Source organism: Anolis sagrei, chromosome 9, assembly GCF_037176765.1.
Source record: "Anolis sagrei isolate rAnoSag1 chromosome 9, rAnoSag1.mat, whole genome shotgun sequence".
NCBI lineage: Eukaryota > Metazoa > Chordata > Lepidosauria > Squamata > Dactyloidae > Anolis > Anolis sagrei.
In genome coordinates, this window is record NC_090029.1 from 33640277 (window position 1) to 33660657 (window position 20381).

Here is a 20381-nt window from a genome sequence, read left to right on the forward strand (position 1 = left end):
TGGTCATGGGATTTCCATGTGGGAAGTTTGAGCCAATTCTATCATTGGTGGAGTTCAGAATGTTCTTTGATTGTAACGAACTATAAATCCCAGCAGCTACAACTCCCAAATGTCAAGATCTATTTTCCCCAGACTCCACCAGTGTTCACATTTGGGCATATTGAGTATTTGTGCCAAGTTTAGTCCAAATTCATCGTTGTTTGAATCCGCAGTGCTTTCTGGATCTAGGTGAACTACAACTCCAAAAATTCAAGGTCAATGTCCACCAGACCCTCCCAGTATTTCCTCTTGGTCATGGGAGTTCTGTGTGCCAAGTTTGGTTCAATTCCATTGTTGGTGAATTTCAGAATGCTCTTTGATTGTAGGTGAACTATAAATCCCAGCAACTACAACTCCCAAAAGTCAAGGTCTATTTTCCCCAGGCTCCACCAGTGTTCACATTTGCGCATATTGAGTATTTGTGCCAAGTTTGGTCCAGATCCACCAATGCTCTCTGGATATAGGTGAACTACAACTCCCAAACTCAAGGTCAATATCCACCAAACCCTTCCAGTGTTTTCTGTTGGTCATGAGAGTTCTGTGTGGCAAATTAGGTTCAAGTCCATCGCTGGTGGAGTTCAGAATGCTCTTTGATTATAGGTGAACTATAAATCCCAGCAACTACAACTCCCAAATTACAAAATCAATCCTCCCCCAACCCCACTAGCATTTACATGTGGGTGCATTGGGTATTTGTGCCCAGTTTGGTCCAGTGAATGAAAATACATCTTGCATATCTAATATTTACATTATGATTCATAACAGTAGGAAAATTATAGTTATGAAGTAGCAACGAAAACAATGTTATGGTTAGGGGTCACCACAACATGAGGGACTGTATTAAGGGGTCACGGCATTAGGAAGGTTGAGGAGCACTGGTACTATTTAACTGGTCCATGTCTATATACTAGGACTGGGCGGTTTCGTTTCGTAATTTCGTAATTCGTTAAAAATTCGTTATTTTTTTTGATAACGAAGCAATATTGAACCATTCAGGAGCAACTAAAAAACGAAACGAATTTTTCCAATTCGTTTCGTAATTGTTTCGTTATTGATTCGTTATTGATTCGTAAATGTTTCGTTATCATTTCCGCATGTCTGGTGCAAGTTTTAGGGTTGCTGTTTGTTTTCTCAGTGAAAAAAAATATAATTATCACACCAGCAGTCAACAACAGAGGGAGAGGAAAGCTTCAGAAGTATTTTTAGCGTATTGCGCGATCGCGGCCGCCATTAACGAATCGATTCGTAATTGTTTCGTAATTGTTTTATGATTTCCGAAATTTCGTAAATATCGAACTTTTTTAAAGGAAAATTTTGGAATTCTTTTAAATAACGAAACGCAAAAAAACCCTAAAAACGAATCGAGTTTAGAAACAAATTTTTCTGTGTTTGGACAACCCTACTATATACATGCATATAGATTTGCTTCATTGCATTTTTTAAAAATATGTAAATATAAAAATAAATATATATATATACCCAAAGAGAAACTTCCCAGAATTCACATGTGGGAGAAAGCTAAACGGAGAGGTGCCCATAGCTACAGAGAGGGGATAGATAGAATCATAGAATCATAGAATCAAAGAGTTGGAAGAGACCTCCTGGGCCATCCAGTCCAATCCCATTCTGCCAAGAAGCAGGAATATTGCATTCAAATCACCCCTGACAGATGGCCATCCAGCCTCTGCTTAAAACCTTCCAAAGAAGGAGCCTCCACCACACTCCGGGGCAGAGAGTTCCACTGCTGAACGGCTCTCACAGTCAGGAAGTTCTTCCTCATGTTCAGATGGAATCTCCTCTCTTGTAGTTTGAAGCCATTGTTCCATTGCGTCCTAGTCTCCAAGGAAGCAGAGAACAAGCTTGCTCCCTCCTCCCTGTGGCTTCCTCTCACATATTTATACATGGCTATCATATCTCCTCTCAGCCTTCTCTTCTTCAGGCTAAACAAGCCCAGTTCCCTAAGCCGCTCCTCATAGGGCTTGTTCTCCAGACCCTTGATCATTTTAGTCGCCCTCCTCTGGACACATTCCAGCTTGTCAATATCGCTCTTGAGTTGTGGTGCCCAGAATTGGACACAATATTCCAGATGTGGTCTAACCAAAGCAGAATAGAGGGGTAGCATTACTTCCTTAGATCTAGACTCTATGCTCTATGGGAAGATAATGGGAAGCCTACCTGCAGCAAGTCCCAGCAAAGCAGCTCTCCTCTCCTTGCCTCTCTCGGGATGAACAGATGGCTTTCCCTCCTGATGATCACCTTTCCTCTGTCCCAGCAAGACTGCTGCTGACACCGCCTGCCATTCGCTGTTTGTGTAACTGCTTGCCTTTCTGCAGCAGGGTGGGGATTGTTTTCTTTTGTGCTTCTGTGGCACCGGTCTTGTTTACGAAGGCTCCTCTCACCTTGCCCGCCTCTGGTTCCGCAAGGATTTTAAGGATAAGTGTAATTTTCCAGAAGGTCAAAGCGTATTGTTTCTTCAGACTTCTGTGTTGTCAGCTCTTCTGCCCTTGGCGGGAAAAAGGGAATATAAGGCATCACCGTCGCCTTGGTGCATGAAGGCCAAGCCTCTCAGATAGGGCAAAAAAGAGGAAAACAGGCAGCGTGTTCCCTGGGAGTTTAGTCTCTGCTAGAACTGGATGTTTGGGTGGGTTCAACCGCTGAGTTGCTGAACTTGCTGACCGAAAGGTCACAGGTTTGAATCCGGAGAGCGGTGTGAGCTCTCCCGATTCAATAATATGTTTATTAGGTTCTTGTGGGTTTTTTCGGGCTATAGAGCCATGTTCTAGAGGCATTTCTCCTGACGTTTCGCCTGCATCTATGGCAAGCATTCTCAAGCATCCTTTCGGGCTATAGAGCCATGTTCTAGAGGCATTTCTCCTGACGTTTCGCCTGCATCTATGGCAAGCATCCTCAAGCATCCTTTCGGGCTATAGAGCCATGTTCTAGAGGCATTTCTCCTGACGTTTCGCCTGCATCTATGGCAAGCATCCTCAAGCATCCTTTCGGGCTATAGAGCCATGTTCTAGAGGCATTTCTCCTGACGTTTCGCCTGCATCTATGGCAAGCATCCTCAAGCATCCTTTCGGGCTATAGAGCCATGTTCTAGAGGCATTTCTCCTGACGTTTCGCCTGCATCTATGGCAAGCATCCTCAAGCATCCTTTCGGGCTATAGAGCCATGTTCTAGAGGCATTTCTCCTGACGTTTCGCCTGCATCTATGGCAAGCATCCTCAAGCATCCTTTCGGGCTATAGAGCCATGTTCTAGAGGCATTTCTCCTGACGTTTCGCCTGCATCTATGGCAAGCATCCTCAAGCATCCTTTCGGGCTATAGAGCCATGTTCTAGAGGCATTTCTCCTGATGTTTCGCCTGCATCTATGGCAAGCATCCTCAAGCATCCTTTCGGGCTATAGAGCCATGTTCTAGAGGCATTTCTCCTGACGTTTCGCCTGCATCTATGGCAAGCATCCTCTGAGGATGCTTGCCATAGATGCAGGCGAAACGTCAGGAGAAATGTCTCTAGAACATGGCTCTATAGCCCGAAAAAACCCACAAGAACCTAGTGATTCCAGCCATGAAAGCCTTCGACAATACAATATGTTTATTATTTATTTATTTCAAATATGTGTTACTTAATAAATAATAATAATAATAATAACAACACTTTATTTGTATCCCGCTACCATCTCCCCAAGGGACTCGGTGCGGCTTACATGAGGCCGAGCCCAAACACAACAATACAAGCAATAATCACAACAATGGGAGCTTAGTCTCTGCTAGAACTGGGTGTTTGGGTGGGTTCAACCGCTGAGTTGCTGAACTTGCTGGTCGAAAGGTTGCAGGTTTGAATCCGGAGAGCGGTGTGAGCTCCCGCTGTTAGCCCCAGCTTCTGCCAACCTATTATTTATTTAGTTCAAATATTTGCTACCTACTTACTTACTTAGGCGATCCCTCGTTGTCCGAGTAGATAGTCCTCCAGGATTAGTGTGCTCGTGGGTCCGTAGGTGACTGTGGAACCCTATTCTTGATCTGCATCTTCTTGGTTTCCAGGTGGAAGGCGGTCTCGGTCGGGGTTGGCTTGATGCACCTTCTTCTTGACACATTTTTCTCTTTCGCCCTCCATTCGTGCCTCTTCAAATTCTGCAGCACTGCTGGTCACAGCTGATAGAATCATAGAATCAAAGAGTTGGAAGAGACTAGGTTCTTGTGGGTTTTTTCGGACTATAGAGCCATGTTCTAGAGGCATTTTTCCTGACGTTTCGCCTGCATCTATGGCAAGCATCCTCAGAGGTAGTGAGGTCTGTTGGAATTAGGACAATGGGTTTATATAGAATCATAGAATCATAGAATCAAAGAGTTGGAAGAGACCTCATGGGTCATCCAGTCCAACCCCTGCCAAGAAGCAGGAATATTGCATTCAAATCACCCCTGACAGATGGCCATCCAGCCTCTGTTTAAAAGCTTCCAAAGAAGGAGCCTCCACCACACTCCGGGGCAGAGAGTTCCACTGCTGAACGGCTCTCACAGTCAGGAAGTTCTTCCTAATGTTCAGATGAAATCTCCTCTCTTGTAGTTTGAAGCCATTGTTCCACGCCCTAGTCTCCAGGGAAGCAGAAAACAAGCTTGCTCCCTCCTCCCTGTGGCTTCCTCTCACATATTTATACATGGATATCATATCCCCTCTCAGCCTTCTCTTCTTCAGGCTAAACATGCCCAGCTCCTTAAGCCACTCCTCATAGGGCTTGTTCTCCAGACCTTTTATCATTTTAGTCGCTCTCCTCTGGACACATTCCAGCTTGTCAATAGTCCTCCAGGATCAGTGTGCTGGCGGGTCTGTAGGATCTGCATCTTCTTGGTTTCAACAGAAAATACTGGAATGGTTTGGTGGGTATTGACCTTGAGTTTTGGAGCTTGGGATTAGGTGAACTACAACTACAAAACTCAAGGTCAATGACCACCAAACCCTGCACTGTGGACTCAAAAAATGATGGATCTGGACCAAACTTGTCACAAATACTTAATATTCCCAAATGTGAACACTGATGCAGTTTGGGGATACTAGACCTTGACATTTGTAGTTGCTGGGATTTATAGTTTACCTACAATCAAAGAGCATTCTGAATCCCACCAACAATTGAATTGGGCCAAACTTCCCACACAGAATCCCAGTGACCAACAGAAAATACTGTGTTTTCAGATGGTATTTGGGGACCCCTCTGACACCCCCTCCCAACCCACCCAGGGGTCCTGACCCCCAGGTTGAGAAACACTGCCTTAAATGATGAAACAGCTTTCTAAAATCTACAGAGATACTCGCAGGAACACTTCTGCAAGCGAGAGTCCAAAAGTGGCAGGCTGAAACCCGGAACCTCAATCAGTGGATGAGACTGGATGAGAAACTCTCTCCTGGGCACACAGAAGACTGGGAGACTTGGAAGGCGCTAAACAGGCTGCATTCTGGTACCAATCTTAAGAAATGGGGCTACAAATTGGAGTTCATGACATGTGAATGTGGAGAAGAGCAAACCACAAACCACTTACTACAATGCAACCTGAGCCCTGCCACATGCACAATGGAGGACCTTCTTACTCCGACACTAGAGGCACTTGAGGTGGTCAGCTTCTGGTCAAAGGAAATCTAGTATAATGCCATATTTTAAATTTTTTGTGTGTGTTTTAAATGCATTTTGTGTGTGTTTTAAATATATTATAACCGTATTATCAATTTGCTAATACAGTGCTTGGTATTCATGGAAAAGTGTTTTGTTCAAGTACTAGCCCAAGTGACCCTGCTTTGCTTCCAAGATAAGATGGTGTCTTTAGAGTATTTATTGGTGTTTTTAGGATATTTAGGCTCCTTGCAAACCAGTGTTTCTCAACCTGGGGGTCGGGACCCCTGAGGGGGTCACGAGGGGGTGTCAGAGGGGTCGCCAAAGACTATCAGAAAACAGTATTTTCTGTTAGTCATGGGGGTCCTGTGTGGGAAGTTTGGTCCAATTCTATCGGTGGGGTTCAGAATGCTATCTGGTTGTAGGTGAACTATAAATCCCAGCAACTACAACTCCTAAATGTCAAGGTCTATTTTCCCCAAACTCTACCAATGTTCACATTTGGGCATGTTGAGGATTCGTGCCAAGTTTGGTCCAGATCCATCATTGTTTGAGTCCACAGTGCTCTCCTGATATAGGTGAACTACAACTCCAAAACTCAAGGTCAATGCCCATCAAACCCTTCCAGCATTTTCTGTTGGTCACAGGAGTTCTGTGTGCCATGTTTAGTTCAATTCCATCGCTGATGGAGTTCAGAATGCTCTTTGATTGTAGGTGAACTATAAATCACAGCAACTACAACTCCCAAATGAGAAAATCAATTCCTCCTCCCCAACCTTGTTGTTGTTGTTCATTCGTTCAGTCGTCTCCGACTCTTCGTGACCTCATGGACCAGTCCACGCCAGAGCTCCCTGTCGACCGTCACCACCCCCAGCTCCTTCAAGGTCAGTCCAGTCACTTCAAGGATGCCATCCATCCATCTTGTCCTTGGTCGGCCAACCTTACCAGTTGGCCCAACCTTACCAGTATTAAAATTTGAGTGTATTGGATATTTGTGCCAAATTTGGTCCGGTGAATGAAAATACATCCCGCATATCAGATATTTACAGTACGATTCATAACAGTAGCAAAATTGCTGTAATGAAGCAGCAACGGAAAAAACTTTATGGTTGGGGGTCACCACACCACGAGGAACTGTGCTAAGGGGTCACGGCATTCGGAAGGTTGAGAAACACGGTTGTAAGCTGACAAAATGCATTCAGGGAGAAGATCAGTGCCAATAACAGAACTGCTTGGTTTTTTCCCCCCTCTATATGACAAGAAGAAAAAGTATTGGCAGTTTTGTGGGTATTGTGCAGTGACACAGCAACACGTCTCGCGTGTCATTTTGTTCTATCAGCTTCTAGTCCTCAAGGTTACAAAGGTAAGCTTGAAAACATGTGGGCAATACCAACAAAGCCTCAGATGCTAAAGAAAGGATGAGCCGGGTTTTCTTGTGGTCAAATCGAGGGCTGCTATGATCTACAGAATGTTTTGTTTTCTCCCACAACGAGTAACAGCTAAATAAATACATGAGGTTATTATGAAACCTATTTCAATAAACAAACACAATTATTTCACCTGGAGCAAAGCTGGGTAACTTTGGAGCACAAATCCAAATTGCTTTTAGCAGTGATGTAAGGCCGCCTTATTCATCCATAGATGGGGCTTGCCAGTTGGCCAAGAAAAAACATATATACACACACATACACATGTACACACACTCACATTTTTGGCTTGTTTCTCTTCATTTAATAATTTTGAGCAGCAGGGAAAGATTTGCCTGCCATGTGCTCATGAGATTCACAACACTTGCTGCATATCTAGTCGATCTTAGCAGGATTAAGGATTTGTTGGAGACAGATATGTCAATTTAAAAAAAAGGAAGAATGATTGTCAACTTGCAATATGCATATATAAACATTTTGTTAGATATGCATCTGGTTATATGTGCATATATAACAATTTTAAGGAACAGCGGTGGCGCAATGGGTGAAACCCTTGTGCCGGCTGAACTGCCGACCTGATGGTCAGCGGTTCGAATTAGTGAGGCGCGGTGAGTTCCTGTCTGTCAGCTCCAGCTTCCCATGCGGGGACATGTGAGAAGCCTCCCACAGGATGGTAACGCATCTGGGTATCCCCTGGGCAACCTCTCTGTAGACGACCAATTATTTCATAGAATCATAGAATCAAAGAGTTGGAAGAGACCTCCTGGGCCATCCAGTCCAACCCCATTCTGCCAAGAAGCAGGAATATTGCATTCAAAGCGCCCCTGACAGATGGCCATCCAGTCTCTGTTTAAAAACTTCCAAAGAAGGATCCTCCACCACACTCCGGGGCAGAGAGTTCCACTGCTGAACGGCTCTCACAGTCAGGAAGTTCTTCCTCATTTCACACCAGAGGCAACTTGCATTTTCTCAAGTCACTTCTGACATGCTAAAAAAAACTCCTAGGGAACCTTTTCCTTCTCTTTTTATGGACTCAGAAACCATACAGGTACAACATCTATTGTTAATAACATTCCTAAACTTGATTTATATGCAATTATTGCAAATCTATATCATTGCATTGTGTGTTGTGCAAGGAACATAGCATGCAACCATATTCAAGGATCTTTCAATATTCCCTCCGGTGTTGGTTAGAAGAAAATGCAATGACTCTCCTACCTGCTGCTTAGCAAACCAGCCTGGCTTTTCTTTCTTCCCCTCCTCCTCCTCCTCCGTTTGTTTTTCTCTCTGGCAGCCTCAGGTGTCCTTCGACCACAGGATTCTCAAGAGACCCTGCGCTTTATTTGACATACTTTTGAATTGCATTAGCAATTGATGCTCCGTGGTTTGGAAGTGAGTCAGCGGCCGGCATGATGTCAGGCAAGCGGGCGGGCAAGCGGGGCTGCCAGCTCAAGAATGAAACTTACAAGGGAGCAAAAACACTGGCCAACACAGCTAACCTCAAACATCCGCAGGATCTGTCTGAGTCTCGAGGCCTCCTGGTTCAAGAACACAGATCACAGTAGAAATCCTACACCAGAGTTAACCCTGGATCAGCAACCCAGCAGAACAACACAACAACAGCGTGCCACACTTGGCTCAATGGCTCATTTCAGCATTGCTTTTAACAATCACGCTATATAATTATACTGAAAGAAATTACTCCTGCATGAATGTCAATGTACTCCTTTGCTCAAAACAAGCATGCAGTTCTGTCAAGATAGCTTTCTATCCAAACAGTGTGCCAAAGAGTCACAAACTTCCCTTAAAAGTGGGTTTTTCAGAATGGTGTTCTCTCTTTTGTGTCTCTTTTCCACATCAAGTTTCCAGAATTAAGCCTCTGATGATGCAACCAGAATTTGCATCCCGTACAAAGGTTTTTGGGTCAGGTCAAAAACAGGAAATTGTCTTATACCAAGGCAAACCATTGCTGTGTGTATCTTGCCAATGTTTAAACTATGAGGGACGTTCATTAAAGATTTCCCCTGACCCACTTTCTGTAGACTGAGAGCAATGAAACTTGGCACAGTTAGGAGTCCTTCTCTCCATCGGTGCCACCTAGGACACACACTTCTCCCATCTTTTTAAGCAACTGTAAACACCTCACTTGTAGTAGTCGACAAGTTGATCAAAAAGCCATGTTGTGACTTTGTAAATCGGAGTCTCATCATCTGAAAAATGCTTCAAAAATAACTTCATTGTTGGAACAAAGTGGAAGTTCAATGGTGCGAGGCCGGGTGAATCAGGAGGATGCGGTAGAATTTCAAAGCCACAGGAGCATACTTCCATTTGTGCAACATGTGAGTGGTGAACTGGTGCATTGTCTTGCAGAAGGTGGACACCTTTGGTGAGCATGCCATGTCTCTTGGTTTTGATGGCCTCCTACAATTTACATAGCAGTGAAGCATATTACATTCCGCCCCAGTGACCATGGTCCCATTTGTAAGGAAATCCATCAATGCTACTCCATGCTGGTTCCAAAATACTGTGAGCATGATCTTACCTGCCGAGAGTTGGGCACATGCCTTCTTTGGAGGCCGTGAGTCATGATGCTTCAATTGCATCGACTGGACTTGAATCTCAGAATCATAGTGAGGGACCCAGCTTTCTTCCTGTGTGATCAGTCTGTTGAAAAAGTCCTCCTGGTTTCCATGGCCCATCACCATCAGTAGAGCCTGAGAGCATTCAGCTCGTTCCTGCTTCTGGAAAGGTGTGAGCAGCTGGGGGACCCAGCAAGCAGATACCTTATGCATGTGAAGATGGTCTTGGATTATTTTTTCCATGGACCCCCACACTAATCTTGACATTTTGGGCTAGGTGGTGAATGCTTAGGCAGCGATTTTCCAAAATGGCAACCTCCACTTGCTGGATGTTGTGTTCATCAATAGCAGAGTGGGGTTGTCCTGGAATTGGAGCTGTTTGCTCCGAAGTCCAACCACATTTGAACTGACGATGCCAGTTCTTGACTCCATCATACGATGGGGAATCATCCCCATAAACCTCTTTCATCTCATTGAACATCTCCTTTGTTGTGCGGCCTTTCAAGTAAAGGAACTTGAGGGCTGGTCTGTATTTCACTGGGTCCATTATCAAACCTCACATCACTTCTGCACCTATAAAATCAAGACTGTTATTAGTTCTGAGTTGTAAATCGGTACGTAACCTATAGAGACTTATATCATTACACATGTGCAGTTTCAGCATCCTGTGATAAATAGAAATGGGTCAGGGGAAATCTTTATTGAACACCCCTTGTCACACAGAAGAACTTGTGGCTCTCCTGATGTTTGTGGGCTCTGTCTCCTGTCAACAACAGTGCTTACAACAACACCTGTGGCCAGGGACAACATGAATTGCAGTCCAATATCTGGAAGCTCACCACTGCCCCACTCTTGGTCAACAATAGCCTTCAGGTGGTGCCAGGAATTGAACCTGGGAGCTTCTTCACTTCAATTCATTTCTTAATTAGTCGCTCTCCACCAAGATGCTCCGAGCGACTTACAATCTAAAATAGCATTTACACAATATAAAAACATTCAACATAAAAACATTCAACAGTGACTATTTGGTAAATTAGATCTGATTACTTAAATGCACAACCAAACAGCCAAGTCTTGAGTGCCTTTACAAAAGGTTGCAACTCCGACATTGCTCTAATGTATGGAGGCAATGAGTTCCACAGAACTGGAGCACAGGTCGAAAAAGCTCTACTATGCCTTGTAGCTTCCAGGTGTACCTCCCTAGGGCCCAGTATGTATAGATTTTCCTGGGTGACCACTGATGGAGAAAAGGAATGAGGCGGTCCCTAAGATATAAAGGTCCTTGGCAATTTTGAGCTCTAAATGTCAGGATCAGGATCTTGTCAGAGATCTGATGTTCTATTGGTAGCCAAGGCAGTTGTTGCAGAATCGGTGTAATATGGAATCTTATAGATGATCCCGCTAGCAGCCTGGCTGCTGCATTTTGGACCACCCGAATCTTGTTGTTGACTTCGGAAGGCCGGCATATAAGGCGTTGCAATAGTCCAACCTTGTGGTGACTGTTGCGTGGATTACTGTTACCAATACTTCTACCAAAAGGTAGGATGCCAATTTCCTTGCCTGGCGGAGATTAAAAAAGGCCTGCTTCCTTATGGCAGTGATCTGGGCCTCCATCGTCAGCGATGAGTCCAACACAACCCCAAGGCTTTGAACAGTGGCAGATGGAACCAGAGCTTCCCCATCAAAATCAGGCAGAGACTGGGGTTAATTCTGGCGGCTGGCCGGGTCAGAGTATCTCAGTTTTTGCAGGATTCACTTTGAGTCTGCTTGCTCGTAGCCAACTCATCACTGCTTCCAAACACAGCCTAAAGTTCTCAGGAATCGCGGTGGTTGTCCCAGGTTCAAGACGCAAGAGTAGCTGGGTATCATCTGCATACTGGTAGCACTCTATGCCAAAGCTCCGCACCAGTCCAGCAAGTGGCCGGACGTAGATGTTAAATAGCAGGGGCAAGAGGAGAGCACCTGGGGAACTCCACAGCAAAGGTAGGAGCTCTCAGAGCTTTGGCCTCACCACTCCACCCTCTGTCTCCGGTCCCGGTATCATCTGCTATTGAACTCCATCTCTTTCACAACACACACTTTACATGAAATGCTACAACCAGTACCAAACGAACCATGTGCCATCTAATATACCACATGTTGAGCAGAAATACTCTCAAGACACCCACCTTGTTTAAGTTAAGCAGATTTGCATCTGGCCAGTGCTTGCATAGGAGGCCAGTCGAGCATCTTGCTACATTGAATTCTACAAAGCAAAGCAGTCCAATAGAGATGGCTGGACAGCATCTTGCATGCCTCACAACAAACACATTCCCTCTTTAGTCCCATATTACAGAGAGAAACAAATGAATAAGAGTGGGAAATCCTCTTGAAAGACAGCTAATTGCAAGCTCTATTGAGAGAGAAAGCAAGCGCTTGCCTGTTCAGCTGAAGTCATTTCAGAAAATCAGCAGATGATACCTATCCCCCATCATGGTTTATATTACTCACACCTTGTCAAGTTATTTTGGCATTAAGGCTGAAAATATAAGCACCTTCCCTAGCAGTAAAAACAAAATGTTTGTTCCTCTTCTATAAAACTCAAAATCAAGGGTAAGGACAACTCACATTGCCTAATGTCATGGCAAACGTTGCTTGCAGTAATTTATTTTCCTTCTGTAATCTTGAATGCATCGGTGACCAATAGGTTGGTATGGCTATCTGTATTACTATGGGGCTGTAGTGAGAGCGGAGGAGGTTAAGGGTTCTACCCCCCCCCCCCCAAAAAAAGATTCTAACCACCCCCCCCCCCAAAAAAACCTGGTTTAGTCAAGAATTTTAACTGGTTAACCAAGTTATGAGTAAACCAGGTTTCTTTTTTAACCTGACACATTTCAGGGCAGGGTTAAAACTTTGAAACCCCCCATCTCTGGCTACGGCCCTGCAGGGGTTCTCGATTTTCCTAATTCTGTGACCCTTTAGTACAGTTCCTCATGTTGTGGTGACCCGCAACCATATTATTTTCGTTGCTACTTCACAACTATAATTTTGCAACTGTTATGAATCGTAATGTATCTGATATGCAGGATGTATTTTCATTCACTGGACCACATTTGGCACAAATATTTATTTATTTATTTATTTATTTGCTGTATTTGTATACGGTTCCGGCCCAACTTACCTGTCAGAACATATCTCCCCTTACGAACCACTGAGGACTTTAAGATCATCTGGGGAGGCCCTGCTCTCGGTCCCGCCGTCGTCACAAGTACGTTTGGCGGGGATGAGAGATAGGGCCTTCTCAGTGGTGGCCCCTCAGCTATGGAACACCCTCCCTAAGGAGATCAGATCTGCTCCCTCCCTCTTGACATTTCGGAGGCAAGTTAAAACGTGGCTATTCGAGCAAGCGTTTACAAATACAGAGTAGCTGATATAGGAAATCAAATGACCTGACAATGGAATTGGACAATGCTTGAGAATAATGAGACGCTGATGATGATGTTTTTATTGCTGTTGTATTGTCTTATACTGTTTAATGTTTTTTATCTATATTATGTTTTATGTATACTGATTTGTTGGAAACCGCCTTGAGTCGCCAATTGGCTGAGAAAGGTGGTATACAAATACAGCAAATAAATAAATAAATAAAATACACCGCCCTTCGCAATACGCCCAAATTTGAATATTGGTGCAGTTGGGGGGAGGGATTGATTTTGTCATTTGGGAGTTGAAGTTATTGGGATTTATAGCCTATCTACAATCAAAGAGCATTCTGAATTCCACCAACGATGGAATTGAATCAAACTTGGCACACAGAACTCCCATGACCAACAGAAAATACTGGAAGGGTTTGGTGGGCACTGACCTTGAGTTTTGGAGTTATAGTTCACCTACATCCAGAGAGCACTGTGGATTCAAACAATGATGGATCTGGATCAAACTTAGCACAAATACACAATATGTCCAAATGTGAACACTGGTGGAGTTTGGGGAAAATAGACCTTGATATTTGGGAATTGTCGTTCACCAACAATCAAAAAGCATTCTGAACCACAGCAAGAATAGAATTGAATCAAATTTGGCACATACAACCCCCATGACCAACAGAAAATACGGTCTTTTCTGATGGTCTTTGTAGACTCCTTTGCCACTCCCCTTGCAACCCCCAGGTTGAGAAACAATGCACCATGCAAACGAACACTATCTCATATGGTGCGGTAAGTCCCACTGAATTAACCATATCTTACCTTTAGATAGATGTGTTTGGAAATTTCCTGTAAAGAACTCAGAGTTTGACCCCAGTGTGTAGACTTGCAAATGTGTTGTGTTCCAAACCGGGAAACAAACAAACAAACAAAAATTGTACTCCCCGCCCCCAGTTTGTGAAATCAGAATATCTTTTATTCATTGTAAAAAGAAGCTACTGTACAAACGCTGTTTCCTGATAACAAGAAGAATGTCGGAGATAGGCTCCCTCTCTGCAGATAAGGCAATGGACACAGAAGGTCCCATTATGCCCATGTCCAGGGTATGAGACTAACATCCTTCCTTAGTCCAACACAGTCTTTAAATGTTGTCGTATCAGCTGAGCATCCATATATTCCCTCAGTCTCAGACGTACATATTACTGGAGAGAAGCAGATGTCTGATGAGCAGCTTGGCTATGGATTGCAATCCAAGAGGGTTTGGGATTTCCTTTATACCCAAAGCATCATAATAAGTATGGTAATATTGCCTGGGATGAGGAAAGAAGGGAAAGAAAGAGAGAGAGAGAGAGAGATGGTGAGAGGGAGAGATAAATATGATTACTATTGTAAAGTTGAGCAAATAATCTATCATCACTTATTACTCTGGACCGTGCTCTGACCTACATGAAGCACTGCCTGAACATCAAGCAAAAAGTGGGCGCTAGAAACAATATCATACGAAAGCTGACTGGCACAACCTGGGGATCACAACCAGACACAGTGAAGACATCTGCCCTTGCGCTGTGCTACTCTGCTGCTGAGTATGCATGCCCAGTGTGGAACACATCTCACCACGCTAAAACAGTGGATGTGGCTCTTAATGAGACATGCCACATTATCACGGGGTGTCTGCGCCCTACACCACTGGAGAAATTACACTGCTTAGCCGGTATTGCACCACCTGACATCCGCCGGGAAGTGGCAGCTAATAGTGAAAGGACCAAGGCAGAGACATCTCCAGCTCATCCCTTGTTTGGGTATCAGCCAACAGGTCAACGACTTAAATCAAGAAATAGTTTTCTTAGATCTACAGAGACACTCGCTGGAACACTCCAGCAAGCGAGAGTCCAAAAGTGGCAGGCTCAAACCCAGAGCCTCAATCAATGGCTGATACCAAATGAGAGACTCCCTCCTGGGCACACAGAAGATGGGGCGACTTGGAAGGCGCTGAACAGACTGCGCTCTGGCACCACGAGATGCAGAGCCAATCTTAAGAAATGGGGCCACAAAGTGGAATCCACGACATGCGAGTGCGGAGAAGAGCAAAACATTGACCACCTGCTGCAAGGCAACCTGAGCCCTACCACATGCACAATGGAGGACCTTCTTGCAGCAACACCAGAGGCACTCCAAGTGGCCAGATACTGGTCAAAGGACATTTAATCAACTCCCAAGTTTGCAAAATCTGTGTTTTTTTATCTGTTTGTTTGTTTTGTTCTGTTAGAAATGTAATACAATGGTATAGTTGCTGATGACACGATAAATACTTATTACAAGCTTAAGCGGCTGGGGGCGGGGGGAGGAGGAAAGGGCCTGAGGCTGTTATGAATTGTGGGAGTTGAAGTCCAAAACACCTGGAGGGAGGGCCCAAGTTTGCTCAGGCCTGATGCATAGGTTAACCAACCTCTCCAAGTTGCCTTCTGACTGATGGCAACCCTGTGAATTTGATAAGGTTTTCTTAGGCAAGGAATACTCAGAGGTGGTTTTGCCCATTCCTTCTTCCAAAATATAGTTCACAACACCTGGAAATGCACTGGTGGTTTGCGTCTAAGTACTAACCAGGGCTTAATGGTGTAACTTTAGAAAATGTTGACCATTTCCATTACCTTGCCAGCAGAGGCAGCCCTAGGTAATTTTCAACGGTAAGCAAACAGTATTTTGCCCCCCCCCCCCCCCCCGCCCAACCAATCACTGATATATATTTTCTGTTCGTCATGGGAGTTCTGTGTGCCATATTTGGTTCAATTCCATCACTGGTGGAGTTCAGAATGCGCTTTGACTTTAGGTGAACTATACATCCCAGTAACTACAACTCGCATATGTCAAGGTCTATTTTCCCCCAAGAGCGCCTCAAGAGTGCCCCCGGGCAAAATCAACTATACTGCAAAGGCTTACTTTGCGTAATGGGTTGAGCCACCCCTGCTTGGCAGCCACCTCTCCACAAAAGTCAACATTAACACTGAAATACAACACTGCCTGAGCTCTGCGAGTGCAGCTTTTTTCCAAATGAAGCAGAGTGTGTTTGAGGGCCAGGGCATCCGTAGGGATACCAAGGTGCTTGTTTATAAAGCTATTGTCCTCCCAACTCTGCTATACACCTTTGAGACGTGGACTGTCTACAGACGTCACATGCAACTCCTGGAACGATTCCATCAGCGCTGCCTCCGGAAAATCCTGCAAATCTCTTGGGAAGACAGGCAGACAAACGTCAGCATGCTGGAAGAAGCAAAGACCATCAGCATTGAAGCGATGGTCCTCCGCCATCAATTCTGCTGGACCAGCCACGTTGTCCAGATGCCCCTGGTGGCACAGTGGGTTAAACCCCTGTGCCGGCAGGACTGAAGACTGACAGGTCGCAGGTTCAAATCCGGGGAGAGGTGGATGAGCTCCCTCTATCAGCTCCAGCTCCTCATGCGGGGACATGAGAGAAGCCTCTCACAAGGATTAGAAAACATCAAAAACATCCGGACGTCCCTTGGGCAACGTCCTTGCAGACGGCCAATTCTCTCACACCAGAAGCGACTTGCAGTTTCTCAGGTCGCTCCTAACACGACAAAAAACAAAATCTCCCAAAGCAGTTGCTCTACTCCGAACTCAAAAATGGAAAACTGAATGTTGGTGGGAAGGAAAAGGGATCTAAAGATGGGCTCAAAGCCAACCTTAAAAACTCTGGCATAGACATTGAGAACTGGGAAGCCCTGGCCCTTGAGCGCTCCAATTGGAGGTCAGCTGTGACCGGCAGTGCTGTAGAATTTGAAGAGGCACGGATGGAGGGTGAAAGAGAGAAACGTGCCAAAAGGAAGGTGCATCAAGCCAACCCCGACCAAGACCACCTTCCACCTGGAAACCGATGCCCTCACTGTGGAAGAACATGCAGGTCAAGAATATGTTCACTGCATGTTCACTGCGGAAGAACATGCAGGTCAAGGACTCCACAGCCACCTACGGACCCACCACCAGTACACTGATCTTGGAAGACTATCCTACTTGGACAATGAGGGATCACCTAAGTAAGTAAGTAACTAACCAGGGCTGACCTTGCTTAGGTTCTGAGATCAGACAGATCTGGAGCCTTTAGGGAAAGAGCAAGAAGAAAAGTAGACTTTGTAATTAGGTTCTTGTGGTTTTTTTCGGGCTATAGGGCCATGTTCTAGAGGCATTTCTCCTGACGTTTCGCCTGCATCTATGGCAAGCATCCTCTGAGGATGCTTGCCATAGATGCAGGCGAAACGTCAGGAGAAATGCCTCTAGAACATGGCCCTATAGCCCGAAAAAAACCACAAGAACCTAGTGATTCCAGCCATGAAAGCCTTCGACAAGACTTTGTAATTATCCTGCAAACATATCCTCTCCATATCCTGCTACAACCACCTCCCAAGTAGAATGCAATGGACTCTCCCTCCCTCCCAAAAAGCTATGTAATTAAAGAAAGAAAGGGCAAATACCACTTGCTCAGAAATTGCCAGGGGATTAATTAACCCAGCTGTGATGATCCAGTTAGGAATGCGTGCCCCTCGCTCTTTGGGAAAATATTCAAAGAATAGGGCTGAATGTGATCATCCCTTCAGACTCTGTCCCAGTCATGAATGACATGGTGGTATTAAACACCACGCTGAGGAATTTATCCATTACTGGAAGTCACCTGCCAAATAATCAGCGCCTCTTAATTCCAATTTAAAAAAATGTTGTAAAGTGATGCTTTCGGGTTGGAAAGATTAGCCGTTTACAAGAAACATTGCCTAGGGGACACCTGACTGTATTTACTCAGTCTTTGAGGAGGCTGTTTCCAGGTCCATGCCTATACAAAGATAACCACCTAGGTTTCTCAGCTGTTAGACTGATGTACCAAGGTATGTCTCAACTGTCAGGGACAAAGATATGCCAACGCACAAAACACACATATCTATATATATATAAATGCTCTGTGCATAATGAGTACCCTAAAAACAACAGAATCAATGAACGAAATCACACCAAATTTGGCAACATAAGTCTCACAACACAAGGAGTGTCCATCACTCAAAAAATTATGATTTTGTCATTTGGGAGTTGTAGTTGCTGGGATTTATTGTTCACCTATAATCAAAGAGCATTCTGGATTTACATGAGGCCGAGCCCAAACACAACAATACAAGCAATAATCACAACAATACAAGCAATTAAAATAAAAACATAGACAATATTATGCAACATTATCAATAAGACAACATACACTTAAAACTGTGGGAAGGCCAAATGTAAAATTAAAATTGGAAATAACGCTGATGCATGGATGAAAAGGTGATAGTGGCGGTTGTGGAAGGACATACAAGCAGACCTAAAAGTGTAAAGTGCTTTGGAAGACAAAGTGCTATGGGATCATTATTCTGGGAAGGCAGATTGGAACAGCCACGTCTTCAAGCTCCTCCTAAAGACTCCCAGGGTTGGGGCCTGCCTGATGTTCTTAGGGAGTGAGTTCCAGAGTCGAGGGGCCGCCACCGAAAAGACCCTCTCTCTCGTCCCCACCAATCGCACCTGCGATGGTGGTGGGATCAAGAGCAGGGCCTCTCCAGATGAAGAGATTGCGTGGGTTTGTATACAGAGATGAGGTCACGCAGGTAGGCGGGTCCCAAACCGTTCAGGGCTTTGTAGGTAAGAACCTGTACCTTGAATTGGATCCGGTAGATGAATGGCAGCCAGTGGAGCTCCTTGAACAGGAGGGTTGACCGCTCCATGTAAGGAGCCCCGGTTAACAACCTGGCTGCCGCCCGTTGGATCATCGGAAATTTCCGAGCCGTTTTCAAGGGCAGCCCCACGTAGAGTGCATTGCAGTAATCCAGTCTAGAGGTGACTAAGGCGTAGACCACCTTGGCCAGATCCAGGTATGCTTAGAGACTTCAAATGTATGTTTTCAGACTGTATGGACGAACTACTTCAAATCTACTTGTAACTGGATTAATATGCAAAGTACCTGTATCAGCACCAACCCCGAGTCGGACATGACTGGACTTAATGTCAGGGGAAAACATTTACCTTTACCTATGGCAGTGTAGAAGGGGCCAGAGAGAAAATCCTTACTGGGAAAGGATTGGAAACTTGCTGTGGAAAATTTATCAAGGACTCTGTTTCCATTGTTTCCCAGCCAGTGCCTTCCTCAGTTTTCCTTAACTTTTTTGTTGTGGGAGGGGCCGCAGACCATGGGATCAGATCTGGGTTTGTTCAGGGCTCAGACTCCATTTTAGAACGGTATGCTTAGAGACTTCTGTAGGAACAGATGTGTATGGACAAAACTACTTCAAATCTACTTGTAACTGGATCGATATGGAAAGTACCTGTATGAGCACAAACCCCCAGGGTCAGACATAACAGGACTTAATGTCAGGGGGAAACCTTTATCTTTACCTATGGCAGTGTAGAAGGGACCACAGAGAAAACCCTTACTGGGAAAGGACTGGAAACTTGCTGTGGAAATTTTTATCAAGGACTCTGTGCCCATTGTTTACCAGCCAGTGCCTTCCTCAGTTTTCCTTAACTCTTTTGTTGTGGGAGGGGCTGCAAACCATGGGATCAGAAATGGGTTTGTTCAGGGCTCAGACTCCATTTTTAGAATGGTATGCTTAGACTTCAGATGTATGCTTTCAGACTTTGCGGACGAAACTACTTCAAATCTACTTGTAACTGGATTGATTTGCAAAGTACCTGTATGAGCACCAACACCCAGAGTCGGACATGACTGGACTTAATGTCAGGGGAAAACCTTTACCTTTACCTATGACAGTGTAGAAGGGGCCAGAGAGAAAATCCTTACTGGGAAAGGACTGGAAACTTGCTGTGGAAATTTTATCAAGGACTCTGTGCCCATTGTTTCCCAGCCAGCGCCTTCCTCTTGACGCTGGGAGTTTGTGACTTGCAAGGACAGCAAACCATGGATGCAGACTTGGCTCTGCGAGAGACATAGTCCAATACTGAGCTTATTAAAACACCACAATGACTCTGATACATTTTGTTAATTAGTAGTTATTAATAAACAGTGGTTGAGGTGGGGGGAAAGTATATAGTGAGTCATGCAATAGCGTTAAAGAGCATTTGGATTCGGTTTGGTACTGAACTATTTTGGAATGGCTTGGATGCAAAAGCTGTTTTCAAGTTATTTGACCTGCTTCTGCCCGCAGCCAAGACTTTTGTCTATAAATCTCTGTTGTTTCATGTTCATGTGGCAACAGAGAAAAGCACAAAGAATGTGGAACAGAGGAGGAATGGAGGGGATCCAACGGTGCGGCTGAAAACACATCAAACTAAGGGTGC

The 20381-nt window shown here is 44.8% G+C and overlaps 2 protein-coding genes across 5 annotated transcripts in view; both read right to left on the reverse strand.

Moving 5' to 3' along the window:
* Positions 1-20381, reverse strand: part of CEMIP (cell migration inducing hyaluronidase 1) — a 186321-nt gene that overhangs the window by 98077 nt on the left and 67863 nt on the right. Inside the window, exon 1 of one of the 3 annotated variants that reach the window (XM_067471439.1) lies at positions 2215-2281. The exons of the other annotated variants lie outside the window; for them this stretch is intronic. The gene's annotated coding sequence lies outside the window, so the exon portion shown is untranslated. Of the gene's footprint in view, positions 1-2214; positions 2282-20381 lie in introns of those variants that run through there. 3 annotated transcript variants of the gene reach the window in all.
* The window catches only part of LOC132762664 (cell surface hyaluronidase-like), a 71158-nt gene continuing 64786 nt past the window's right edge, over positions 14010-20381 (reverse strand). For both annotated transcript variants that reach the window (XM_067471178.1, XM_067471179.1), the window contains one exon: positions 14010-14365. The gene's annotated coding sequence lies outside the window, so the exon portion shown is untranslated. The remainder of the gene's footprint in view (positions 14366-20381) is intronic.